Source organism: Engystomops pustulosus, chromosome 4, assembly GCF_040894005.1.
Source record: "Engystomops pustulosus chromosome 4, aEngPut4.maternal, whole genome shotgun sequence".
Classification (NCBI taxonomy): domain Eukaryota; kingdom Metazoa; phylum Chordata; class Amphibia; order Anura; family Leptodactylidae; genus Engystomops; species Engystomops pustulosus.
Window position 1 is genome coordinate 18,083,950 of NC_092414.1, and position 16,341 is coordinate 18,100,290.

Consider the following 16,341-nt stretch of genomic DNA (forward strand, 5'->3'; position numbering starts at 1 on the left):
CCCCCATATTCTCCAAAATTTTCCTCCGTGGATCTTTTTAGTCCAGTAATGGTGCTAGAACCTTGGCCACCAGAAGATATTCTTCTGGAACATCTTGATATCTCTCATTCTTTAGCATCCAAGCGTTTCAGTGGAAATATCTGCTTCCGATTCCTCCTGCCGAGAGCCTGAGGCCTACTGTGCCTAATGATCACCCCAAGCTCAATAGGAATAATTAAAACCTTGTGTTTCTTAATCCCTTTTGTCCATCTTCTAGATGTTGCTTCACGTGTCCTGTGGTTGATCTTTGACTACCCGTTATTACCTTCTTGATTCTTGACATAAATTGGCCGAGCAGTTGATGAAAATCGAGGAGCCGTTATTGAATTCCAGCGAAAATCCATTTTGCTGCATATCACGGATTCTTTCTAAATTACATTCTTCAAGTAAATGTGGTCTTTGTGAGAAATCCCTAATTACACAACGAGGCTAGTCCCAAAAGATGGACAAATTCTAGAAATGGATTGTGTGGTCGGATTCAAGTTACTATCAGGGTAAAAATATACTTTAAACATGGTAAAAAAATATGTATATTGGGATGGGGATCAAAAATACACACATCCTCCTCTATAATATGACCATCCAATGTGAGCTCCTCCATTAAATCACCATCTATAGTCACTTCTTCCATAATAAGACCATCCATAGTAGGTTCCACAATAACGTAACCACGCAGTTCCTCCATAGAATTACCATTAATAGTAAGTTCCACCCTAATATTACCAACTATTCTCAGTTCCTCCATAGTATTATCTATAGATAGTTCCTCCATAATATTACCAACTATACTCAGTTCCTCCATAATATCACCATCTATAGATAGTTCCTCCATAATATCACTGCCATCTATACTCAGTTGCTCCATAGTATTACCAACTATACTCAGTTCCTCCATAGTATTATCTATAGACAGTTCCTCCATAATATTACCAACTATACTCAGTTCCTCCATAATATCACAATATATGGATAGTTCCTCCATAGTATTATCTATAGATAGTTCCTCCATAATATTACCATCTATACTCAGTTCCTCCATAAGATCACGATCTATACTCAATTCCTCCATAATATCACCATCTATAGATAGTTCCTCCATAATATTACCAACTATACTCAGTTCCACAATCATATCAACATCTATAGTCAGTTCCTCCATAGTATTATCTATAGACAGTTCCTCCATAATATTACCAACTATACTCAGTTCCTCCATAATATCACAATATATAGATAGTTCCTCCATAATATCACCATCTATAGTCACTTCCTCCATAATATTACCAACTGTACTCAGTTCCTCCATAATATTACCATCTATAGATAGTTCCTCCATAATATCACTGCCATCTATACTCAGTTGCTCCATAGTATTACCAACTATAGTCAGTTCCTCCATAATATTACCATCTATACTCAGTTCCTCCATAGTATTATCTATAGATAGTTCCTCCATAATATTACCAACTATACTCAGTTCCTCCATAGTATTATCTATAGTCACTTCCTCCATAATATTACCAACTATACTCAGTTCCTCCATAAGATCACGATGTATAGATAGTTCCTCCATAATATTATCTATAGATAGTTCCTCCATAATATCACCAACTATAGATAGTTCCTCCATAATATCACCATCTATACTCAGCTCCTCCATAATATTACCAACTATACTCAGTTCCACAATCATATCAACATCTATAGTCAGTTCCTCCATAATATTATCTATAGACAGTTCCTCCATAATATTATCTATAGTCAGTTCCTCCATAATATTATCTATAGATAGTTCCTCCATAATATTACCAACTATACTCAGTTCCTCCATAGTATTATCTATAGACAGTTCCTCCATAATATTACCAACTATACTCAGTTCCTCCATAATATCACAATATATAGATAGTTCCTCCATAATATCACCATCTATAGTCACTTCCTCCATAATATTACCAACTATACTCAGTTCCTCCATAATATTACCATCTATAGATAGTTCCTCCATAATATCACTGCCATCTATACTCAGTTCCTCCATAGTATTACCAACTATACTCAGTTCCTCCATAATATTACCATCTATACTCAGTTCCTCCATAATATTACCAACTATAGTCAGTTCCTCCTTAACCATCTGTGGTCACGTCCTCCATAAATTTCCATCCATAGACGGTTCCCTCAAGATATCACCAGTAAGTTCCTCTATAGTCGCTTCCTCCATAATCTTACCATTCAAAGTCATTTCCTCAAAAATCCCCCCCCCCCCCATCTATAGTCAGTTCTCCCTTATATTGTCATCCATGGTTGGTTCCTCCAAGTATCACCAGTGAGTTCTTCTAGAATATTATTATATATGGTTATTAGTTAAGATATTATCAGATATTATTATCAGTTCCCCTTTAATATTGGCATGCATAGGATGGTGATATTATGGAGTAGCTGATAAATATAGAGGAAGTGACTGTAGATGTTTATATTATAGAGGAACTCACTGGTGATATCTTTGTGGAACCAATAATGGATGGCAAGATTATGGAGGAAGTGACTATAGATGGTAATATTATGGAGGAAGTGACTATAGATGGTAATTATATGGAGGAAGTGACTATAGATGGTAATATTATGGAGGAAGTGACTATGGATGGTAATATTATGGAGGAAGTGACCATAGATGGTAATATTATGGAGGAAGTGACTATAGATGGTAATATTATGGAGGAAGTGACCATAGATGGTAATATTATGGAGGAAGTGACCATAGATGGTAATATTATGGAGGAAGTGACTATAGATGGTAATATTATGGAGGAAGTGACTATAGATGGTTATATTATGGAGGAAGTGACTATAGATGGTGATATTATGGAGGAAGTGACTATAGATGGTAATATTATGGAGGAAGTGACCATAGATGGTAATATTATGGAGGAAGTGACTATAGATGGTAATATTATGGAGGAAGTGACTATAGATGGTTATATTATGGAGGAAGTGACTATAGATGGTGATATTATGGAGGAAGTGACTATAGATGGTAATATTATGGAGGAAGTGACTATAGATGGTGATATTATGGAGGAAGTGACTATAGATGGTGATATTATGGAGGAAGTGACTATAGATGGTAATATTATGGAGGAAGTGACTATAGATGGTAATTATATGGGGGAAGTGACTGTAGATGGTCACGTCATCCACAATGTGACCTGCCAGTTCCTCCATAACAATAGCTCTCTAGAATTGCTAGCCACAGTGATTTGCTCCATAATATTTCCATCATAGGCAGTTTGACCATATTTCCGGACAAAATTGGTTCTTCCAAACTATTAACAACCAAGATCAGTTCCATCATAATGCCACAATACTTGGTATCTATGAAAAATAAATAAATTGCTTGAATTTGGACAATTCTTTCTTTCCCAAAAACAGGCTGTGATGTCAGGTAGCCATATATAGCTTGAAGAGGAGCCTGTTACTAAGTAATCAGTTTCCCTACAGTGCCTCCGCAGGCTGAATGTAGTATTACACAAAAATAATAAACTTCTTGTTCCATAGTCCTCCAGTGACTAGCATAGTCAGTTAAGGTTGTAAATGTAGAACCCAATATGTATTAGGAAAAAATTCGCTAAACATATTAAGAGGAGAAGGACGAAGACATAATTTATCAGATTTTTCTAAAAGTTTAGTTGAAAAAGACTCCCTTATAATGTTCCCGTTATTACGACCCCGGCTCTGTTGGTTTTTTATGTAGAGCCATAAAAAAAATTTCTGTTCTTGTCAGAACAAGAGTCAAGTAAGGTAATTGCAAATGGTATAAATAAGTAATTTACGCCCCATACGGAATGTTCCCGCTCCTATCGCACCTGTACAAATGCAGAGAAAACATCTGGTTCGTAAATCTGTCCTCTCCCCTTCTCCAGGGGGCTCCATTTATGTACATTACAAATACCCGGGAAACGGGATGGAGTCATTCCATAGACGCTGCCTCCAGTAAACTCCCATCAGCTGTCTATGGGCCCAATTAAAATACAAGATGTCAAGGTCACATGGGTCATAATTACAATTTACATCTTTGAGTCACGTCAGAAATGTCCCATTACTCAATCCTACCCTAAATGCGCCTGGCGAGACCCTTACTACAAGGTGCGACTGTGTGTGGGGGTGGGGAAGAGAGAATTTGGAAATGTTGCAAAAAATTAATTAGTCTCGTTTTTGGCTATTTAAAGAAAAAAAAAGTGAAAATGGAATAATCCAGTTAAAAATGTCAACAATTTTTTGGGATAATATTTCCCAGTAAACATCACCATTGGCAGCCATATTTGACCTTTTTTTTAAAGGAGGGTAAAACTTATACAAAAAAGTTTAAAAGACTTGTATTTTTCGACTGTCGTGTTTGTTGTACTAAAATCTGTACCACCATTCAAAAGATATGGCCACCGGAAGCTTTTATATGAATTATCTTATATTAGCCAAGGAGGCGGTAACCTTACTTAGAGGGCGTGTCTCTGAGTTCTGGATGAAAATAAGTTTTATATAAAGAAGATATTTACACTCCTTGGTTAGTAGATCAGTTTCAAAGAGACTCTGTTTCATTGGAGGACCGGCCCTGGTACGCATTGTTTCCAATGGATATTGTGCAATGCTTGATTTCTCCAGTGGGGGCACTGTGGGGAAATTGAATACTTACTACCAGTCTTCTAACAAATTCAAGCTGAAGCTGAAAGATAGAAGTCCAAGAAGTTGGGTCTATTGTGATTAGGTTCTAGGCAAGGGACCTTCTCGAAGATATTAATTATCCAAAAGAGAATATCTCTTTGTCTAATACATATCCCATCACTTGTGAGAACTAGTTGGAGATGTATGAATAGTGTCAAGGGGGTGTTATACAGAAGCCGCACAATGGCCAGTAGAGATGAGTGGACCCAATGTTCAAGTTTTGGTATGGCGTTCGGGTTCAGCTACCTGACCCGGACAAATTGCTGGATTGACAGCCCAACAGCCAATCCGGCAAATGGATGCCCCTAGCAACTAGCCATGGTTATGATTAGCCAGATGGACAGCCCTGACCAATCATGTAGCTAATCATGGCTACTTGTTAGGGTCATCCATTCTCCAGATTGGCTGTCCGGCCACCAATCTGTCAATATGTCCAGGTCCAAATGCCGAACCCAAATTTGAAAAAGTCTTCTCCTCTGTATTGGCCAGCCAAACCGACCGATTTCAAAGGACCAACCATCTAATGTCAATTTGATGTACACACTACTTATATTTGGTCAGGGGAGAGGAAGGGGATCAGGCATGTTAAATTTCAACCTGCCCAATCCATTGATGTGAAAGACACTAGGGATATCTGGCAGTTACTTACTCACCCATCTGTTTGAGTTTAGTGTGCATGTTAATAGAGTGGTCCAAAGGAATAGCTAATCACCGGTACAAGCGTTAGTCAAATAGCTTTCAACTACTGTATGTATGGTTACCTTAACGGGGATTCCATAATGTCAAACATCTCAGAATAAATTAAAAAAGTAAAGGAAACAATACTCACCGACCATGTCCCCTGATGCTTTTTACTTCCAGGTGATTTTTTTTAACAGGAAATGATACTTAGCCAATCATTGGGCACAGACTCTGTGATTGGCTGAGGGGCATTTCCTGTGTGTTAGGAGGAAACAGGAAGTAGAACCTGCCATTGAAACAAAAGTGGGGGGATATAGATATAGACTGCCCATTTATGTTTTTAACCCATTCTGAGCCTCCTTCAATTTTTTTTTTTTGCCTTCTGGACAACTTTTTAAAATTAGATTCTTCAAGGGACTCAATAGAGAAGGCTACTGTTTCCTGTCTGGCAAAGATACAGCCTCATATTTGTCATGATTATTGTTTGTCTGGAAGCTTTCTTAAGACTTCAAAAGTATACTACATAAAACACTCTCCCGGGAGAAGAATTAATTGATTTTCCATTTTACAAAAGCAAAATGTGAAAACTGCTCCTGAGGAGCTCAACTTCAATATTCAGGAGGGGGGGGGGGGGTGTATAAAGAGGTCACCAAGAAGAGAATGGAATCGGCATACTTTACTAAGAAGCCATTTAGGAAATGGTAAAGACTATGTCCGGGCCATATCTTAAAAAAGTTTTTTGGGTAACAAAATTGGCAAAGGCTTCATCCAGTTCCTTGTCCAATGATAACTCTCTATGCAAAAATCTACATTATCACATAGGCCGTTGTCCTCCATTAGGTAACTCTTCTCTTATAACAAAAGGACCTTCAATCCTAGAACTTGGGCCCTGGTTTCTTGTCCAATGATAATTCTCTAAGCAAAAAGATCAAAAAGTCTACTCTGTCACATGGGCCCATGTCTTCCATTAGGCAAATCTACTCCTATACAAAAGGACCTTCAAAGCTAAACCTTGTGCCCAGATTCTTTGTCCAATAATAATTCTTTACTCAAAAAAGATCAAAAAGTCTACTCCATCACATGGGCCCATGTCTTCCATTAGGCAACACTTCTCCTATACAAAAGGATCTTCACAACTAGAACTTAGGCTCATGATCCTTGTCCAATGATAATTCTGTACTCATAAAGTTAAAAAAAAAGTTAATCCACCATGTGGGCTGATGTCCTCCATTAGGCAACTCTTCTCCTTTACAAAAAGACCATCAAACCTTGGTCCAGGTTCCTTGTCCAATGATAATTCTCTACGAAAAGAGATCAAAAAGTCTACTCCATCACATGGGCCCATGTCTTCCATTAGGCAATCCTTCTCCTCCACAAAAGGAGCTTCAAACGCCTGACCTAAAAATTTTTGTTTGTAACTAGGGTAACACAGGGTTGTTTGTAACTAGGAGTCGCCTGTAAGTCGGGTGTTTTTAAGTAGTGGACCGCCTGTATTTCAATTTATTTATGACTACATTGCACATCCATGTAAATATGTTAAAATTCAAAAACTACACAACAAACTTCTCTCCTTAACTACACCCATCTATCTAGTCCCATTTTCGGATCCTTTGCTTGGTCTGTGTACCTCCTGGTGCCTATGAATCCAAATATAAGACTGGTCACACCTAAGTGACCCATTATAGACAAATTATTTTTGTGACCAGGAAGTCCAATGGGGGCACAGAGGTCTCTTAAAGGAGATGATAGAGTTTGGTAAGGCAATTTATAAAAATAAATTTAAAAGGGTTGTCTTGTGGATAGGGCCTTACTTGCTGATCGGTGGGGGTCTCAGTAATGGATCACAATAATGGGGGTCTGTTGTACCCCCGTTGTACCCAAAATGACCATGCACTCTCTATGGAGCTGATGGAGACAGACAAGTGCGGCTGTCGGATAAACGGCATAGTCGATGCATACACGACTGACCGCTCCGGTCATCTCCAGTGCAACGGGGTACAACAGTCCTCTGTTCTCCTGATCCGTGGGTGTTACTGAAAATAGGGACTAACTTGCTATGACTGGACAGCCCCTTTAAGTAGACTTGACTACATGTATTTTTGGTGTTATTAGAGGACACTTGACTAGTAATGGCTGAGGTGTGCCAATACTGAAGACAACTGGCTGTAGCAGGCGCCTCCCCCACTACAGAGATAATAAATCACACCCCCTCATAATAATAATACCACCAAATCAGTAAGGTGGGAGGCAAAAATGGGAGGGATCGAGACCGAAAAACTGGCGTGTTCTCTCCAAGTCCTTATCAGAAGCAGTTGTCTTTTAGTTTTGTGCTATTTTAACTAATTTCCAAGGGAACAGGGGTCAGTGCTCTGAAGCAAACCACTGGGGGCACTGAACCGCTGAGTGTTTACAGCTGAAACCGTTACGGTCTATATTTATTAACCTATGAAGGGAAGGAATCCTTCAGACACAAAAAGTTAGAAAAAAAAACTTTGAGAAAATAAGTTGGTTTCCTAAAATCAGTAGAGAGGAACCGGAGCACCTCCTAGATCCTGTGCCCAGAGAACGTGTTTCCTGCTCTCACGGCGATTACTAAAAATGCTGATTTAATCAGGGGAGTTCCCCATATGAAACACAAGTTAATATTGTAAACAGGCGCTAATGTACCGGCAGTGGGAGCACCGGCCTCTTACTGAACAATGAGAGCTCAACACTCACAAACCTAGGACCTTATCACAGGCTAATGGCTACATCCATTTTTATTGCTCTGTCTATCCGTGATTACAAATATTCAGATACATTTCAATATAAGGACCTGTGTGTTTCCATGGTTACAGACTACATGCAGCCCCCTGTGTAGTCGGTGCAGTCAAACCGCTCACCCAGGTCTATTGAATGTCCGTTATAGTATAAATCTTTGATATAGATAGTAAGACATGTACTTCATAGGCATTTGGTTTGTGGGCCTTAGGCTACATTCGCACGAATGTATGGGGGACGTATATACAGCCGACGTATATGCGGCATATATACTTCCTCCATACACCATAATGGCCTCACGGCCCCGTACAGGAGCAGTACGAAATATGGCGCCGGGCCCTATGTTCCTCTATGGAGAAGGCCGGGGTGAGTGGCGCTCTCCCCCTCCTCCTCTCCCCGGCACCGATGTAGGCCCATCATACTACGATACGGCGGGCATACATCATGTGAATGTAGCCTTAGAGTATAGTGATACATAGCCCAATGTCAATGGGACTGCAGAGAAATCTGGAGCTTGGTATATATCTGGTGTTTGCCTGATTATAGACAGGAAGAGGACACAGGATGGGTTAGTAAAGAGAGAGTTGAAATTTCATGCAGTGTGATAGGCTGCCTAAAGAGATGGGTTTTAAGAGCATGTTTGGAGGTTGGTTATTAGTCTGATAGTCCAGGGAAGGGCAATCCAGAGAATTGGTGCAGCTCGGGAGAAGTCCTGGAGACGGGAGAGAGAGGTTCGAATTGAGGTAGAGATTAATCTAATATCACCGGCAGATAGATAGAGAGACAGATGATAGATGGATATAATTGGTAGATAGGAGAGACAGATAAATAGACAGACAGATGATAGATGGATAGATAGATAGATACATAGATAGATAGGAATATTAGAAAATATTGCTGAAATATGTGATTATTCAGGCCTTTCTATCCTCAGCAGTGAGGGGTGGGAGCAGAGGTCTAGGATGACTACATTGTGGCTTGGCCCGAGAATGTGGACACCGGGGTGAATAATATCTCCACTGTTTGATGAATGGAGAGCGGGCTCTATCCTTATATGGAAGAGATTTCTAGTAACCAAGTAGCAAATAAACACTGGAATGTGTCGGAACTCTTCTGCTGTACCAAAAGTTTTACATTTAGAAAAAGAATGTATTTTATGTAAATTTATGGCATAGAACTTCTGGGTGACTAAACCTGGAGGCATTGTCATGTATTCTCACCTATCAGTCTCTGACCGTAACTACATAATAGATATGACTACTCCTATTATGGCACCATGTGGCTATTTTTTATGGAATTTTTGCGTTTTCCCAACCCCGTAAATTTTACAAACCAATCCCTTTTAACAATCTGATTTGGAAGGCAGGACCAAAGATTGGTGTCTCTGTACTTCGGGTCATCACAGGGGTCAAAAACATGGTCCACGTTAGGGGGCAGGACGCAAAAATATCCGCAACAGATGGTGGGGCGCAAAAATTTTGTCCACCATAGGGGCAGGACTCAAAAATATCGTCCACAGTAGGGGCGGGTCTCAAAAATATTATCTGCAACAAGGGGCGGGACTCAAAAATATTATCTGCAACAAGGGGCGGGACTCAAAAATATTATCTGCAACAAGGGGCGGGACTCAAAAATATTATCTGCAACAAGGGGCGGGACTCAAAAATATTATCTGCAACAGGGGACGGACTCAAAAATATTGAATAAAACAGGGGGTGGGAACAAAAGTTATCGATCATTTGGCAACCACCGCTATTTCTCATTTTTCCCGCCAGATTTTGTGATGGAGCCCCGAACTCCAAATTACAACATCCACTATGAATAGAAATCTATTTTTATCCCTAATCATATCCAGAGTACCCAGGTATTCCTCAAAACTGTATGACAGAAAAGCACAACCTTATTGTCAACAGCAACCAATCACAGTGCAGATTTCATTTGTCTGGAGCAGTTTAAGAAGTGAGAGCTGAGCTGTGATTGGTTGCTATGGGTAAGAATATGTTAAAATTATTTTTGGCATGAAAATACCAATGTGTTAAAAAGAAAGTTGAACAATATGCCTAAATTAATCCGTATTCCAGTCATTTTTTTGTGTTAAAACTGTATTTCCCCTCAATTATCACAAAAAACATTTTCATATCTATGGGTTACAGCCTAACATTTGCAAATCAGATCATATTTTTTGCTCTCTAATAGACCATCAGCATTCCATGTTCCTCAAGCATCTGGAATAGCCTAAGGCCACTGACATTCCTTAAATATCTCAGGAATGGACCTGATTGGTTCCAACCCACCCCCAAACCTCCTCTACCAATTAACCAGGGGATCTTCCACCTTTAACCTTAACAGTGCTAAAGCTTCTGTGAGAAATATCTGTATAGGAGATGTCTGAGGGGTGGACAATTCCCAAATTTATCAGAACGATCATAAAGTAAGACTGTCTATGTCTCACGAACGTCACGAACCAATCAGAGAGCTCCTTTCTTTTTGGATTTTAAAAAACCAAAAACTGAGCTGTAATTGGTTGTAGAGGGAAGCATGAAAATGGAGTCCACAGACTCATTCCCGTGTTGAGGCATAAGGCCCCACCATGGGAAGTCAGTGGACCCAGGTTCTCGAGAAGGTCTCAAAGGTGAGGCCCACATTTCTGACATTTTCTGTGGATATGTCTTAAATATTAAACATGAGAACAACCCTTTAACAAAGATTTTGGGAGACAACATTATCTTTATTTAACTCAGAATCGTGAGCGTTGGACTCCGCAACGGAAACCCTCACATGCAGATTTTGACACTGATTATCAGCCATTTTCATTAAAAAAAAAAATCAATCACGACTTTAAGTTTTTGATATCAGAATGTAAAATGAAAGCTCTGCTGTGATTGGTTTCTATAGCAAAGATTGAATGTCACATGACACTGGACAACTGTGGATGCCACTGAGGCCTATTGAATTCAATATAGGACACGCCCACAATCAATGGTGTCTAAACAGCATACAAGGGTAGGTAGGGCTGATCTATACCTTTATAGCACCTGTAAAAGTGTGCACGCAATGGCGCCAAAGTTGAAGGCCCTCTGAAACCGGGCGTCTTCTCAATGTTTAGCTCTATTGCGTAAGCACCCCCTCATCACACCCAAAATGAATAAGACCAAAGACCAGACCCCTAAACAATTACAGACCTCAGACCAAACATAGTACTGATTAATTGCTGTACATCATGCCATAAATTCAATCCAGCTCTCTAATGAAAAAGCAGAGAACCAACAACCAAAATGGCCGCCGTTTACATTGTACTTGCCAGAAGAGGACAACTCCAGGGAGAAATATCATTAATAATAATAGAATAATAAAGTAATACATCAGTATTAGTGACAGATACACCCTGTACTCCAGCTGACTGCTACTGTTATCATCCTTCATATTCACCTCATAATTTTATGGGTCTGTGATGTTCTGGACAGACATGACTGGTCTCGGACGTCGCTCAACGCCAGCACAAAAACAACAACAAGATTCCAGTGGAGACCCCATTCAAGATTTTTGACTCGAAGTGGCCTATGAGCTACAAGTTACCCCTTACAGATATATCCCCTTAAAGCTATGACCTCCTTTAATTTTGGTGGTGTTTACTATAGGTTTTACTGGACAACCTGGTAAAAGGGCTCCTCCATCAGAAAAAAGTGAGATCTATCCCACAGTGTAAACTCAGCCCTTCACCCATGACAAATAGGTCCTGGCGTCCATGAACATAAACTTTGGGCCTATTTTCAAGTTCCTCAGGGGAGCAGAATCCAGCACAAGCCCTCACCATCCAAAATGGATGGGACCAACCTACTGGACCTCAACTCTTGAAGTAACCTCATGATCTTCCTCTGTAATACATATACATCTTATGAGGCAATGGACTTATGAGGTGAACCTACAACCCCTAAAACTCCCATAGCGACACCAATGGACTGATGTCATGTCAGAAGAAATGGAAATATCAATTAAAATGGGTGATGGATCTATATAATGATCACGTGATGGTCCAAAGTTCCTCTACGTGAAGTTCCAGGAGCCATTGAGTGGGCTCTCTCAAACCCTCTATAAGCTTGTATTTACAAGCTGTCACAGCGGTTTTTAGAATTTGGTTCGATTTTGGAAAATTAACACCAAAAAAAGTGAATAATTGAGTCAAAGTGCTAAAATTGTGATTATAAGATTCCCGATATTGATGAAAAATTAGTCCTCAGACAATGTCCGCCGCTGCAGGAAAGGGGTGTGGTTATTTGCATCTGTCCCGTGCAAAAATTTGGGAAATATCTGCAGGGATTTATCTCAGCATCCTGTGTATGCGGTCAATGTAGGAGATTTATCAGAAGTGCCTAAGGGTGATGGCACACATGGCGTTTTGAATGCGTTTTTGGCACGTTTTTTAAGCAGTCCGTTATAAAACTGGTTTTGACCAGTTTGAATTAAGATAATTGGTCAAACCTGTCAAAAACGGATGTGTTTTTAAAAAAACGCATGCGTTTTTCAAAAACACATGCGTTTTTTTTACGGACTGCTTAAAAATGGGCCAAAAACGCATTCCAAACGCCACGTGTGCTGAACTGCTCTAGTTACCCAGGGTAACCAATTAGAGCTCAGCTTGAGGGTGCGTTCACACGTTCCGCTATCGCTAGCGCACAGTGGGCTGGGCTCGGGCAGATCACATGTGCGTTTCCCGGGAAACGCATGCGATTAATAACCCGATCGCATGCGTTTCTCTGGAAACGCATATGCGATCGCCCCAAACTCCGCCCCCTGTGCGCTAGCGTCGCGTTATGAACGCGGCGCTAGCGGAACGTGTGAACGCGCCCTAAGGCCACATTCCCACTGCCGTGAGCCCGCCGCACCTTAGCACGGCGGGCTCACGGCGGTGCGGGGAGAGGAGGAAGAGGTGAACGCCGCTCACCCCCGCCCCTCTCCATAGGAAGTAATGGCGCACGGCGCCGTAATACGGGGAAAGATAGGACATGTCCTATCTTTCCCCGGGCTACGGAGCGGTACGGTGCCGCACGTGTGCGGTACCGTACCGCTCCCGTACAGGGCCGTGAGCCCATAGAAGTGTATGGGGGAAGTATATCGGCCGCATATACGTCGGCCGTATATACGTCCCCCATACTGTAGTGTGAATGTAGCCTTAATGATATAAACAGCTGTCGGGAAATGAAAGCTTAGCTCTGATTGGTTGCCATGAGCAACTAACTAGAACAGTTCTGCTTTCAGACCCTACTGATAAATCCCCCCCATGTAAACATTCAACATCTCCCCTCAACTGTGGCACCCCTAAAATTTTGTAAATTTTACCACAGGAAATTGTCAAATCCCCTTTGCTTGTTGTCATATCACGCAAAAATCCTAATGTATAACAATTTTCAATTAAAATATGAACATTTCCCCTTTGAGGCTCAAAAAACGTCTTCCTTTAAACGTGGATTACACATAAGGTTCAATAAACCACACAAATTGGACAACAGTAACTTGATCAAGATAAAAACTGAGTTTGTAAAAACTTTATCGACATCAAAACGAAAGGTACGCCGAGTATCCAGACAAAGGTTATCGGAATTATCTATGTTTTCTAAACAGGATTGTCTGCGTTAAGTGTTTCTGAAGGAATTCCAGCCCACAAACACTATCTCCCTCAACCATCAAGTCTGTAGCTCGGCCAGAACTGTCTCAGCATGTCTCTGCGGCTTCTGCCTCTCTTGTTTCCCTTATTCCTGGAATAACTTCATGACATAAGGATGGCGATATTCCTTCATTGGGACCCACCCAATTACACGGCTTTATTAGAAATCCGAATCATGGCTGTAGCAGAGCTGAAGCTGTCGTTACACTGTACAAGCGCAGGGCATGTGTACTGAGATAAGAAAAGTCATTGTAATCCTAAATAAACCCCATTGTGATGCTTAAATACTATCACAACTTAACTTAGCTCTGCTACATTGCCAAGCACATGACTTAAATAACAGCTGGTTAAAGCTACTGTTCCCTGTTATCAGCCACTTCATTGTCGAATGCAATGATGTCTTTCATACATATATCCATTCGCATAATCCATAATAACACGACAGGGGTGCGTTATATTTATAAAATAACATGGCAGGGGTGAGTTTTATTCACATCATAACATGACAGAGGTGCGCTACATCACCCAATCTTAGCACACCCCTTTAATTGGGGGTCCCCCAATTGATCAAACGATAAGCAAACTCTATGTTACTGCACCCATTGACCTAACTGGACATCTTATTTGCAGCCTTCAGTCCTCCAGAGCCCAAATCCATCCCTGATGTAGTAATAGCCAGAACTGATGAAGGACGGACCCCCCTTTATCACACCCCACCCCAAATAATACATTAGTTGCAAAAATTTTTAAAAACATATAGATTTTATTAACCCCTGCTAAGTCACTGGACTTCTTATTTGCAGCCTTCAGTCCTCCAGAGCCGAAATCCATCCCTGATGTAGTAATAGCCAGAACTGATGAAGGACGGACCCCCTTTCTACCCCCACCCCAAATAATACATTAGTTGCAAAATTAAAAAAATATAGACAGATTTTATTAACCCCTGCTGCGACCAAAAATTTATTTCTAATAAAGTTGAGATTTAAAAAAAAAATTGCAATAAAATTAAAGGGATATATCGGAAGTAACATGAGGAAATTTCCAAGGATTTCTGTGCAGTGGGAAAAAAAAACACAATATCCAGCTCCCTTACCTTTCTGGATGAAAAGTTTGCAGCTGGAAGGAAGTCACTGGCTGCTTGGAAGGAGGCAGGAGCTGCTTAATACACAGCTCTATTGAATTAACCTCGCAGACTTTCCCCTAAGCCCCTCCCCCTTCGAGGAAGAAGAAAAAAAAAAAAAAAAGTCGCCCGCTAGCTGAATCCTTATTCCTTATGTTTACAATTGGCAACCAGTAAAAGCCATTGTCCTCCTCAGCATATTCTAATAGGCGGCCAATGGGGTCTCTCCCAGCGAAAAAAATAGGTGGGCTTATCCCCGGCTAGAAAAAAAAAAAAAAATGCTTGTCATTCCCCAAGCATGCTCAGAGACAGGACTCATCCGAAAAAACCCAAATTCATGCAGCCTGCCAATTTCAGTAACATATCCTTTTTTGGTTATGCTTTCGGGGCCTCTGTAAGAAAATCCTCTGACAAGGGGGAAGAGATCATAAGTAATTGTAATCTTACAAAAAAAAATTTAAAAAATCGGATGTCTCGTGGAATGTGGAAACACAGAAAGGAGGGAAAACATGTGTAAACGATGCAGCAGAGCGGAGTTTGTGAACGGTTATGGGACAAAATCAGCTCTGCTATATGTGCTGGTAGGATGCAGGGCGAGGGAAAAGGAGGAAATGTTGGAAGTAGGGGGGGGGGGGCGGGTTAATTTGTTTTAAATTAAAACCACATGTTCTCCGGGAAAAAAAACATGGCTTCAATGATTCCGGAACAATTGAAGGCTTTGAAAAAATCTTTGCCTTTAAGGGATACCTGAAAGCAACAGCAATGTCATGTCATAGTGCTGGCTCCTGGCCCGGTAGGTGTGTGTGTGTTTTAGGAACCGCTGTCCTACTACTGTAGGTTCCTGGAGACGTATACTTATATATCAGATGTTAGAGACGTACATGACATGAGTTTATATGATGTGGGGAGGCCCCCCGGATAAGACTTAATCCTCTCACTGAGTGAATGTATACAACTGGGTAATGAAGGAAGAGGTCTACTCTATTGTTATGTCATGCCGATTAATAATGAGGTGTTTAAAGGGGTGGTCTGGCTTCAAAAAAAACCATTCACACCAAGTTTGGGATCAGCATTTTTAAGATGATCTCTTGGTGTGGAGGACCTGACTCAGTGAAAATTGTGTAATACTCTATGTGACCTGCGGAGGTGCTGCATGGAAGTTGAGCACTCACGGTCTGGTTAAACCACAGATGATAGATTGCTGGGAGAGCCGTATGTGTGACTTGTAGACATGTTCCCTGAAGATATCAGCAGTCATTTTAGGGCAGCTACTACCAGACTGGGCCATTACAGTATCAGAGTGGGCCCAGGTTTTTACCTAGTACTGGGTCTCAGAAGAGAAACCTAATTCGGAGGTTAG

At 40.8% G+C, this 16,341-nt stretch overlaps 1 protein-coding gene across 1 annotated transcript in view; it reads right to left on the bottom strand.

Annotated features, from left to right (window-relative positions):
* The window catches only part of CALD1 (caldesmon 1), a 123,690-nt gene extending 108,594 nt beyond the window's left edge, over positions 1–15,096 (bottom strand). The window contains exon 1 of the mRNA XM_072145379.1: positions 14,955–15,096. The gene's annotated coding sequence lies outside the window, so the exon portion shown is untranslated. The remainder of the gene's footprint in view (positions 1–14,954) is intronic.
* Positions 15,097–16,341: the final 1,245 nt, after the last annotated feature.